Source organism: Petaurus breviceps, unplaced genomic scaffold (genome assembly GCF_028583685.1).
Source record: "Petaurus breviceps papuanus isolate PSGF00001 unplaced genomic scaffold, PetGlider_PUasm1.0 126, whole genome shotgun sequence".
Classification (NCBI taxonomy): Eukaryota; Metazoa; Chordata; class Mammalia; order Diprotodontia; family Petauridae; genus Petaurus; species Petaurus breviceps.
Genome location: NW_027185655.1, coordinates 72541923 through 72554580, shown reverse-complemented (window position 1 = coordinate 72554580; position 12658 = coordinate 72541923). Strand labels below are relative to the sequence as shown.

General features: G+C 33.6%; 1 long non-coding RNA gene across 1 annotated transcript in view; it reads left to right on the top strand.

The window, feature by feature from the left end:
* LOC138170501 (uncharacterized) overlaps positions 1 to 6905 on the top strand; it is a 38718-nt gene extending 31813 nt beyond the window's left edge. Inside the window, exon 3 of the long non-coding RNA XR_011170639.1 lies at positions 6700 to 6905. This is a non-coding gene — a long non-coding RNA (uncharacterized lncRNA). The remainder of the gene's footprint in view (positions 1 to 6699) is intronic.
* Positions 6906 to 12658: the final 5753 nt, after the last annotated feature.

Here is a 12658-nt window from a genome sequence, read left to right as displayed (position 1 = left end):
ACTAGTAGAAACCACATGATTATTTCAATAGATGCAGAAAAGCTTTTTACAAAATACAACTTCCATTCTTATTAAAAACACTAGAAAGTGTAGGAATAAATGGAGCCTTCCTTAAAATAATAGGGAGCATATATTTAAAACAATCAGCAAGTATTTTATGTAATAGGGATAAGCTAGAAGCATTTACAATAAGATCAAGGGTGAAACAAGGGTGTGTACCATCACTCATCTTATTCAATCTCGTAGTAGAAATCCTAGCAGTAGCAGTTAGAGAAGAAAAAGAAATCAAAGCAATTAGGGAAAGAAAAGACCAAGCTATTACTCTTTGCTGATGATATGATGATATACTTAAAGAATCCTAGAGAATCAAGTAAAAAACTACTTGACATAATAAATAAATTTGACAAAGTTGCAGGATATAAAATAAAAGTACATAAATCCTCAGCATTCCTGTATATTTCCTATGAAATTCAACAGCAAGAGATAGAAAGAGAAATCCCATTTAAAGTTACTGTAGACATTATAAAATGTTTGGGAACTTACCTGCCAAATCAAACCCAGGGCCTATATGATCACAACTACATAATATTTTTCACACAAATAAAGTCAGATCTAACTAATTGGAAAAAAATATCACTTGCTAATTGATGGGTTGAGGTAATGTAATAAAAATGACAATTTTATCCAAATTAAATTATTTATTTAATGCCATACCAATCAATTTACAAAAAAAAACCTACTTTATAGAGCTCGAAATATAGTAATAAAATTCGTTTGGAAGAACAAAAGGTACAGAATATCAAGGGAATTAATGAAAAGAAATACTAGGGAACATGGATTAGCTAAACCAGACTTTAATCTGTATTATAAAGCAGCAATCATCAAAACTTCTTGCCACTGCCTGAGGAACATAGTAGTGGAAAAATGGAATAGATTAGGTAATGATTATAGTAATCTATTGTATGATAAACACAAAGACCCCAGTTTTGGGTATAAGAACTCAATATTTGACAAAAACTGCTGGGAAAACTGCAATATAGTATGGCAGAAACTGGGCATAGACCATTATGTAACACCATATACCAAAATCAAGTATAAATGGGTCCATGAGCTAGGTATAAAGGTTGGTACTGTATGCAATCTGGGAAAGTAAGGAATAGTTCACCTTTCCGATTTGTGGAAAGAGAAAGACTTTATGACCAAACCATAATTAGAGAGCATTATAAAATGCAAAATGGGTTACTTTGATTACATTAAATTGAAAAATTTCTGTACAATCCAAGCCAAAGCAACAAAGATCAAGAGGGAGGTGGGAAAATGGGTAAAGAATTTTGAAAACCTATGTCTCTGATAAAGGACTCATTTCTAAAATATACAGAAAATTGAGTCAAATCTATAAGAATATATGTCATTCCCCAATTGATAAATGGTCAAAGGATATGAACAGGCAGTTTTCAGAGAAAGAAATTAAAGAAATCTACAAGCATATGAAGAAATATTCTAAATCACTATTGATTAGAAAAATGCAAATCAAAACAACTCTGAGGTACCACATCTCACCAGTAAAATTGGCTAAGATGACAAAACAGGAAAATTACAACGCTGGAGAGAATGTGGGCAAATTGAAACACTAATACATTGCTGATGGAGTTGTGAACTCATCCAACCTTTCTGGAGAGCAATCTGTAATTATTCCCAGAGGGCTAATAATAATTTCATTCCCTTTTAACCCAGCAATACCACTTCTAGGCTTATGTCCCAGTGAGATAACAGAAGTGGGAGGAAGACCCATATATACAAACATGTTTATAGAAGCTCTTTTTGTGGTGGCAAAGAATTGGAAATTAAGGGACTGCCTATCAATTGGGGAATGGCTGAATAAGTTGTGGTATATGCATGTAATGGAATACTATTATGCTATAATGAAGGAGGAGCAGATGGACTTCATATTTACCTGGAGAGGCTTAATGAACTGATGCTGAGTGAGAAGAGTAGAACCAGGAGAAATTTGTACACAATTACAGATACAACGTATGTGTGATGACCAACTTTGATATACTGGACCCTTATCAGCAATGTAGTGATATATCAATTCCAAAAGACTCATGATGGAGAGAGATGTCTAAATCCAGAGAAAGAACTAGAAAGAACTGAGTTTGAATCCAGATTGAAGCAAACTAACTGATCTTTTTCTTTTTTGTGTTTGGTTTTATTTCCTCCATACCATTTTTCATTCCATCTCATACAATCTGTCTTTATAAACTGACTAATGTCTAATATGAAAGTATTTGCAGATCCTACACTTTATTGTATGCCACCATGGGGGGGGTTGGAGGGGAGGAAGGGGGACAAAATTTGAAACTCAAGGAATTGTGGAATTGAATCTTGTAAATTAAAAATAAACAAACAAATTAATTGTAAAAAGGGAGAAAAAAGAAAGAAAATTATATTTGCATTCAATTGAAAAAAACATTTTTAAATGGTTTTACACACACACACATATATACATGCACACACACACACACATATATATATACATGCATACACACACACACACACACACACACACACATATATATATATGGTGGTAACATGCCAAAAGAGAGGTACAAAGAATTCTGAAATCTCAGAGAAAAGAGGAATGAGTAAGCACTGCTTTGGATGAATGAAGGATTCAGGAAGAGGGACATTTAATAAAAGAAACATTTATTTAGTGCTTTTATATCTTCAAGTCACTTTATAGATATCATCTAGTCTGATCCTGACAGCCCTCTAAATTTAATACATATTAGTAACCCTTTTTACAAATGAATTAGCCTAGAGTGGCTTGTCCATGATCGCACTGCTAGAAAATACCAGTGGCCTTCATGTTATGCATTATTTCTACTTCATCTGTTGAAAAAGGCCAAGACATTAGAAAAAAGTTGAGCCTCAAGGGAAAGACAATGATTTGAGTAACAAAGGTGGGAAAACAGGACATGACAGAGGAAAAATAAGGTGTGTGGATTATGAAAAGAATAGAATACACCTGAGAAGAATAATGGAGAAAACTTTTAAAAGATTATTTGAGGACAAGAGATGATGTATGGTACTTTCATAAGTTTCTCAGCTTCTCTAATGAAATGTACCCCTTCCCTATACTATTATCACATAAGATACAGGGTAGACAAGCAGGAGGATGCATTATGAAGGGAATGTTTTGGTCCCTTGACCTTGCTAATGTATATTGCCCTGTCCTGTACAAAGTAACCTGCAAAGGTTACTGGGCAGATAAGCAAGAGGGAGTGTAATCTTTTTTGATTATGCCTCAGGATATGGTCCTAGAATAATACCCTAATAAGTAACTAACCTTAAGCAAGGGTAAATAGTAAACAGGATTAAGGGAGGCTCCTTCTACATTATCTGCATTCCTTTCATGAAGGATCTTTTTACATTGTCTGCATTCTTTTGGGGTGTTTACATTCTCTTGCGAGGCATAAAAATGCTATGAGCTCCTTGCACCTTTAGCTCTCTATGAAATGGTCCTGTAATAAACAGACTATTGATTACACCCGTTTTTTGTTATTCTCACCACTCACTAGCCCATCAACTGCACTGGTCACAGTACAATGTAAGCTTTTGAATGCCAAGTGAAGAAAGTTGACCTATAAGTAACACTCTCCTAAGATAAGGTGCCCCTCCCACATGGCAATATAATCTAAGCTTACATAACAGGCTTTTCTTTAAAGAAAAGATTTTTTAAAATTCTGCAAAGAATTAAAATCAAAAGATAGTGTTTTTTGAGTTGTATGTTAGACAATTTATCAATATCATGAAAGATCATTTTCCTATGGGTCAAAGAACTTCATGGTCAAGTTTTTTTTTAATTCAAATTCAAAGATAATATTGTACTACTTGCAATGAGTTTCTTAACATCATAACACCTTCATGATGATATTTGTGGTAATGTGGACAGTGTAGGATTATCCTTTGAAATTAGAAAAATATACTAAATGAAAAATACATATTGCTGAGATTATGACATGCAGCTGCATGGGCAGCCCATCAATTTATCCATTATTATGCATGTCTTGGATAAGCATTGCAGATGGACAATGAGCTGGCACTGGAGTGTGTAAGAGGAGAACATCAAGCTGAATCACATTACGGAAGCTGCAGTTATTCAATTTTAATGATCCCAATGTTCTGACTGTCTCTTAAACCCCAATATTGAGAAAAATAAAATTATAAGTAACTAACCCAATATGTAATGTAAAACTCATACTGTATATAAGCAACCTCTACTATCTTGCCAATAGTGATTTATTTCTGAGAAGTGGCATGAACAGTCTTATAGAATATATTTAGAACCAGAAGAAAGGTACCAACTTATCAAGCCAGAAGAATGAGAGATATACTGAATGATTCATTGTTACTTAAATCAATACAATGAAAATATTAATATTTGTAGCAGGTTGGGTAGATCATCCAAGTAGCATTTAAAGAAAAACAAAAGTAAAAATCGTACAAAATTAGAATGTATGGAGGAATTGTAACTTATGTGTGAGTTAAATAATATATTATACATATTGATAAATTCATAGATACAATTACTGAAATTGGTATTTAAAAGTTAGCTAATGCTGAGTAGTGAAGTGAGAGTCTCTTTTGTATTTACCCATAAAGATACAGAATAAATATCTTTAACAAAAGTTTACCTGTGATATATAAATTTTATCCTAAAACCATAAGAAAGCTATTTGCCACTATATATATAATGTGCATATGTATATTATATATACAAAAGAGAGATAGTACATATGTATGTGTAACAGGTACGTTATGTGTATATATATGTGTGCATTTTTATATGTGTTTATATGTATATGTGTGGGTGTGGGTGTATATATATGTGTGTGTGTGTGTGTGTACACATACACATATAACTTATTATCTTGGCCCTTCTATTCATACTATTTTCTTATCTATTTATTATCTTCCATTTAGGCAAGAACAATTGGGATACATTTTGTTATTTAAGAGAAATTTCATATTTTTATCTCTTTTATGGCTAAAATAAAAACCTTTACCTGCTTTCAGGTTCTTAATCTTTCCATAGAAAAGCTGCACTAGATATTGGACAGAACACATTGTTGTTGTTGTTGTGTGTTTGTTTTTGTTTTTACAAGGTTCATACTTGAAATCTTTCCAGCTTAGTAGTACCTTTGGAGCTTATCTTCCATTTGTTTCACAATCTAGGACCAGTTCAGTTTAAGTCAGAGTTCCTGAAATTATCCTGATTAGCAATCATTAGTAATTTACCTTTCTGAATGCTGGATTCCTTATTTTTAAAAGGTAGCTAAGTTATATGGTATGGAGGGCCCTTCTAACTCTTGAAACCAAAGGAAAAAAGAATTAATTTTGATGCAAGCTCTAGTGTTTCCATTGTCTTCTTGTTTGTATTCATAGAGCTTTGCTGAATCATCAAATGCCATTGCTTCAGGGAGATGTTCATATTCTCTGACCCTGGAAAGATAGAAATAGCATATTTGAATATACTGTTTTATTTCTAAATTTAAATATATTGTTTTGTTCCAGTAAATTTGCACACAACTGTAGTTAATGTGGGTAGTGGTGAGGTGGTATTTAACTTAACTAAATGTTATTATTTCTAATCATTAGGCTTTCAATTTCAAGCCTATATTTTCTATTGTCTTCCTGAGGTTATAGTAAAATCAGTGGAAGCCAATGTTTGTATTACTGGGAAAAGGAAAATAATTAAATGTATTTCTCTATACTAGAAACATTATAACTTCCCACATTCTTAAAATTATTTTAACATGCAAGGTATCATCCTTTAGGTACAATCATTTTATGTAGCCTTGAATTAAGAAAAGATAGATAGATTGATAGATAGATAGATGTGTGTATACACATACACACAGATATATATGTATATGTGTGCATGTATATATGTATATGTATTTGTGTATATTCTTTAACTGTTCATTATAAATAATACTCATATTGAACATTGAGCATAAAAGAAAAATTTTATTTCTTTGAAGTCTAATTTTAATTTCTGTCCATAGATTTTTTATGCACTTTGAATTACACAAATTCTCATGCCTTTGAAGAATGTGTATTTACATCTTTTTGGCAAATTCTTAATCACTCATAACATGGTGCAAGTTTGTATTGAAGTAGTCAATTTCCTTCTGAGAATTTTTGTTGCAGTGATTTTAGCAAAATTGTGCATCTCACAATATCAATATATTCATCAGAGTTCCTCATTCCATCAAAGAGAACAATATTTCCAGCCACACTGAAACAATATCCCCCAAACATTTTTGGAAATATATATTTACAGTTTGATTAAGATGCTCAGATATTATAGGTTCAGATGTATTATGAAGTTTTTGGTATAGCCTTAAAGTTAAACTTGTAAGATCTGAGCACCTCAATTATCCAGTTTTAGTATTGTCAAGTCCAGGAAAATATTTTTTTTTCTTCAAAGAAACAGTTAGCATCTGTGGTCTTCTCAATATTCTTTTAACTTGAAGAAGTCTTGCTATACTAAAAAGAAATCAATAATAATCCTTTTAGTTATCAAGTCTCTCTAAGTGTTATTTCTTATTTACCGAGGTTTAATTAGGCTACTTTTAGCAATAGTTTGCCATTTATTAATTTTGTTTTTCATTTTGACTATTTTATTTCCAGCCTGTTACAACAGATTCTATTTCAACGCAGAACTGAATAATCCTTTAACAACTTGACTTCTCTGCCAACAATCAACAGCCATGATAATATTTCTATAAATAGATAAAGTATGCTCTCTAAGAGGATGATTTCTGCATGTTTTCTTGGTCTATTTCCCCTTCTTTAAAATAAGAGAATTATAAAATCAAAGAAAATAAATAATAGTATACAAGTGTATGACATGAAATCCAGCACTCAACTAATGGAAAAGTAACCAACAATGTGATAACTGTTCAATCTGGTTTCATTTAGCCAAGATTAGACACTGTAACATAGCTTAAAATACAAGAACACATAACTACTACTAGTAGAAAATGAATTCATATTAAAATTGTCACTCAAACCAGTAAATTCACATGCCTTTTTACCTGCTTAATTCTTGCTGCTTTCTGCTTCATAAATTCTTGGATATGTACTTCTTTCATTTCGCATCTATGGAGTATTTATGGGAGACTTGCAGAATAATACTGTTGAAAAGTATCTCAAAGGGCATCCAAAGCCTTCTTTTTTATTATTATTTTTTTAGCAATTGGGGTTAAGTAACTTACTCAAGGTTACATGGCCAGATTTTTCTGGCTGGGTGCTAAGTGTCTGAGCCCAGATTCGATCCACAGGTCATCCCTACACTGGGGCCGGTGCCGGTGCTCTTACTCGCTGTGCTAACTGGTCACCCCAAAGCCTCCATTTTTTTGAAGGTTCTTTCTTTGAATTTGAAGTTTTTCTACTGATTGGTTGCAGAATTTGTTTCTGAATTGATTTGTTAGATTTAATCAAAGTATGTTTTGGAGTTTGCAACCTTGTTTTATTTTTGAGAAAATTTCTGAATTTTATTTTTTTTTTGAAGCCATGAAAAATGCTCTCCCATTGTTTCCTTCTTTATGATTTTAAGTTAGTTCTGTTGATTTTTCTTGGCTATTTTTTTTTGTTTGTTTTGATTTGTTTTGTTTTGGTGTTCTGGGAGACCTCTGATCCTTTGGTTGTTTCTACACATCCTGTATTGAGGTAAGTAGGTTTTCATTTGTTGTGAGCATATTTTCTTTTCACAAAGCACACATTTTCTTTTCATGTTATTGTTTTTGCTCTCTACAAGATTGTCCTTCACTTCTGTGTATTTGTATTGCCAAGCTATTGCTGTTTTATTTAATTGGTGAAGCTTGCCATTGGTGATTTAAATTTTCTGTTCTGCTCATTGTATTTGCAGTAAAAGACAAATTCTGTTCTCATAATTCTTATTTCTCTTTTAAACCACTCAGGAACAGTGTGTTCTAGTTCCAAGTTCTTCTCAAATTCTATACGGTCTTCTATGTCATGAAGTGTAAAATCAGTTTCTTTAATTTTTCAGTATTTATTAATAGATATCTAAATTCATTTATTTATTCATAAATTTGGAGTTCAGTTTTCCTACTGTTTTGATTTTTCTTTTTGATTTATGTACTTATGTCTAAGGATTTTGATCTTTCTTCTTCCTGAAATCTTTGGTAATTTCAGTCTACCTCCCACACATTATTTTTTTCCTATCATTCGCTTTCTGATTCCCTCTCCCACTGACTATGCTTTTCTTGGGGCTTTGGAGCATAAAGCAAGTTAGCCTACTCTCACACTGAGCAACTCATGGTTCACCATCTTAGTTCTCTTCCTCAATAGATGTTTGAGAAGTCAGAACTGGACCCAGTTGGATGTTGTGCTCTTTATCTCAGGCTTGGTCTAGCACTGTCCACATCTCTGTGCCCCCCTCAACTCCCACCTCACCAAACACACACACATACTCACACACACACACACACACACACACACACACACTGAGTGTCTTAGGCTAATATCTCACTCCCTTTCTTCCTCAAATCTCTAGTCCAGCAGCAACAGTTCAGATCCTGTTTTCCTGGTTCAGAGTTTTGCAAAACTGGTGCTTTCTGGTTGCAAAATTGGGCAGGCTTTTGACTAACGGGTTATGGTCCTAATGTGTATTGAGAGCCAAGTAAACTTTCACAGCTGGGAAACCATGGCTTTCTCCATGGCACTGGAAGGATAAAGGCAGTACCAAAGGGAGGAGTGAATTTTACTGTAAGCCTGTGTCATGTCCTTGGGTTTTCTAGAACAGCTTCACTTTCTGTATGAAGTTTAAGAGGAGTGCTGAGTGAGCTCAAGATCAAGAGGCATTATTTCATATTCTATTTGCTTTTAGCTTTCCCTTCCTTTGTATTCTGTGTGTACTGGACCATGGAGAAAGCCAAAGTTTTTTTTTTTAATTTACTTTATTTTATTTTGCTTTTTGGAGGAGGTAGGAAGGGCCATTGGGGTTAAATTATTTGCCTAATATCACATGACTAGTAAGTGTTAAGTGTCTGATGACAGATTTTAACTCAGGTCCTTCTGACTCCAGGGCCAGTGCTCTATTCACTTCACCACCTAGCTGCCCTGAGGCTGTTAAAAGTCCTTGTTGGATAATTTTTGTTTTGGAGAGGTTTGAAAGAGAGTGGGGATCAGAGAAAAATCTAACTTTTTGATTATATAACCTGGAATTCCCCAAAGCTTTCATTTTATTGCTGAAGGAACAGGTATAGGGAATAGGAGTGACTCCTCCAAGGTCACACAATCAAAAACAATCACCTAAGTTCCTTGATTCTAAAGCCAACCCTTTTCCCATTCTACCATGTTCTCATAAAGAAGAGTTGTGAAGTTATCACAGTTGGAAGAAATACTGACAGAGTAACTGGGGAAAAATACAATACTATTAAAAAATTGTGTACACATCAATGAGATCATTTTTCCAGTTATCTCACTTCCATAGGAAAGGAGTTCAAGTAGGGTCAAGGAGGCCCCTAAGTTTATTGACTAATCTAAACTTCATTCTGAATAGGACAAGCATTTAAAAGTAATGCTAAATTAGCAGAAGATAGAAATAAAGCTCTTGAGAAATGAGGATTTTTAACAATTAGGGCCACTAATACATCCCTGAGTTTTCTCCCTGAGACGAGAGAAAGCTTCTATAAAACCTAAGACAAAACTGAAAAAGCACAACTAACAATGTTGAAATTATTTTGGAAGGAAACTCACTATTCCCCAAAGTAATTTATGGAACCTAGATGGGTGGTAAGGAGGATTTAATGAAGTAGCTAAAATATATCAATAAAAAAATATCTAAATCTATGATTTAAAAGTGAGAATATTTATTATATATGTTCATATATATGAAACCCATTACAATATTAAGAATTATTTTACATGTGTATGTAGACACTTAACATAAAAGATTTACATGCATTATTTCACTCGATAACTCAAGAATACCTGTGAGGTCAGAAGCATAAGTATGACTCTTGATAAGGATGGATTATTCATATGTCATAGAGAGGAAACTGTATATCATGTTGGGTGACTTTGTAAGGTCAAATAACTGTAAATTGTAGGGCCAGATATTAAATTATTAAATTCTGACTCCAATTCTAGTTCTTTCATTGAAAAGGTCCAACCATACTTATTTTCTCTTCTTTGTTCTTATGTGAATCCAAACTGTCCTGTAAGGAGTTAAGGATATTAAGATGATTTGAAATTACAATAAAGTACCATGGTGAGCATTATATGAATTAGACATGGAACAATTAATGTAAAACCAAAGGTACAGGCATTTGACATTTTAAAGCATTTTCCCCCACCAGGAACCTATCATTATCAAATTATAGTCTTAAGTTACAATGGAAATGTCATAAATAATTGGTCATATATCCATGCCCTTTCCTCTGGGAACTAGAAGTATCATTAGAGCAAAGGGAATATTTGTAGCCAAATATTTTAGGATCCAAAATCTTATGAAGAATCTAAGCTTTAGTCTGTGGACTTAGCAAGTCTACACATTTGGAATCAGGAAACCTTGGAATCAAAGCCTATGGTTAACAAATATTAACTATCTGACTATCAAATCCTACACATTTCTCTCTTTCAAAGTCACAGATGAGTTACTAATCTGCATCAGTGGAAGAACTTTTGATACTTAGAGTTTTCCATAACGATAAAATTTCATCTTGCTGAGTAGGATTTATTAAGTATCTTCTGTTTCAGGAAAATGCACACAAGTGAAAAAAAGCAAACATACTGTTAGCATTTTTGCACATTTCATAATATTAATTTGCCAACCCTTTGGTTTCATGGTTTCAAAATAAAATATTTTAGAAATATCTTTAACAGTTGAAATCCTCCTTATACTAATGAAGGAATACCTAAAAAATCATTTGACTCGACCTTTGAAATCACTGAAGATCACTGTGAAGGACACAACAAAATTAAGATAATTGCTGGCAACTAAATAATGAACTGTATGAAAGACAGTGAATATTGAAATGGCGCCATATCAAATCCATATTAAAAAGATAATAGAATGTCTTTGCTATTTTTGAGTATATTTCAATTTATGAATGCATTTTGACTTAATGTTAATAACCAATTTCAACACTTAAAGGTTTGTAAAGTTCTTCATATTATTTTACTTTATCCCCATCACAATCCTTATAGATAGGTTCTAATATTATATCCATTTTACAGATCATGAAACTGAGGTAGACAGAGGACAGGTAACTTGCCTAAAGCTTAAACAACTACTAAGTGTTTGAGGCAGGATTTCAACTCAGTCTTCCTAATGCCAATATCGTTACTTTAATAAGTATGAGTATGTATGAATATGCATGTAGAGTAGAGGTACACAGCTTATGTGTAGGGAATGTGCATCCCCTCACCTCCACACAGGCAATAAACCTCAAATCTTCTGAGGGAATGACAAATGAAGGGAGAGGAAGAATCAGTTTGTCTGAATCCCTTTCTCTAAGTTTCAGTGTGGCAAAAGTGACTTGAATAATCCTGTTTACATGACTTAGAACAGAGGTTCAGAAACTTGCATCCATGAGACTTTTAAAAGCAATATTTAAAGAAGCATATTTTAGTTTGATTGATTTCCTTTTTAATCAACTATATTTTATTGTATGAATTTACAAAACTTATTCTGAGAAGGGGTTCATCTCTACATAGGCTTCATCAGACTGCCAAAGCTGTCCATGGGAGAAAAAAGGAAAAGGACCCTTAGGGAGACTCCTTGGAATTCATGAGAGATGATTAAGAAGTATCTGGATGTTTTATTATGTCCTGAAAAGAAAAAAAATCAGGGCTCATTTTGTGGGAAACACCATGACTGGCTGTTTGAGGGACTGAGGACATTAAGCTTTGTATCTGCCATAGCTTAACTTCATATTGGTAGTTACAATCTACTTCAGACAGAAACTGATAGTAGCTTTGACTTCATGGACATATTTTTGAGACCTTTGTGCAAACGGGAAATAACTACATTTAAAAAAAAAAGAGGCTTTTAAAATCCACTGTATTGGGGCGGCTAGGTGGCACAGTGAGTACAGTGCTGGCCTCGGATGCAGCAGAACCTGAGTTCTGTTCTGGCCTCAGACACTTAACACAGAAACACACACACGCACACACACACACACACACACGCACAACTAGCCATGTGAACTTGGGCAAATTACTTAACCCCCATTGCCCTCCAAAAAGCAAAAAAAAAAAAATTCCCACTGGAGTTGTGATTCATGGAGAAGTTTGTCTTGTCAGAGAGAGAACATGCTTTAGATGTCCCCTTCCACAATGGACAAATAGGTCTTCATAACAGGGAAATATTTGTTTAAGGTGAGTATATCCTATCTCTGTCTGAATGTCATTGGCTGCCCAGTGCTGATAACTGTCAAGAAAATCTGGAGGCAATATATATTTGACAAATAGGAGCTTCTGAGGAAGTACAGAAGAATGACAAGTAAACCCTTCCCATCTTTGCCACCCAACATTTTAGTTTAGACTGTGTGTCGTTACTGGAGTTATTCATTGGATGATGGTTTTATTTATTAAGAACTCTGTCCTAAATACAGTTTTT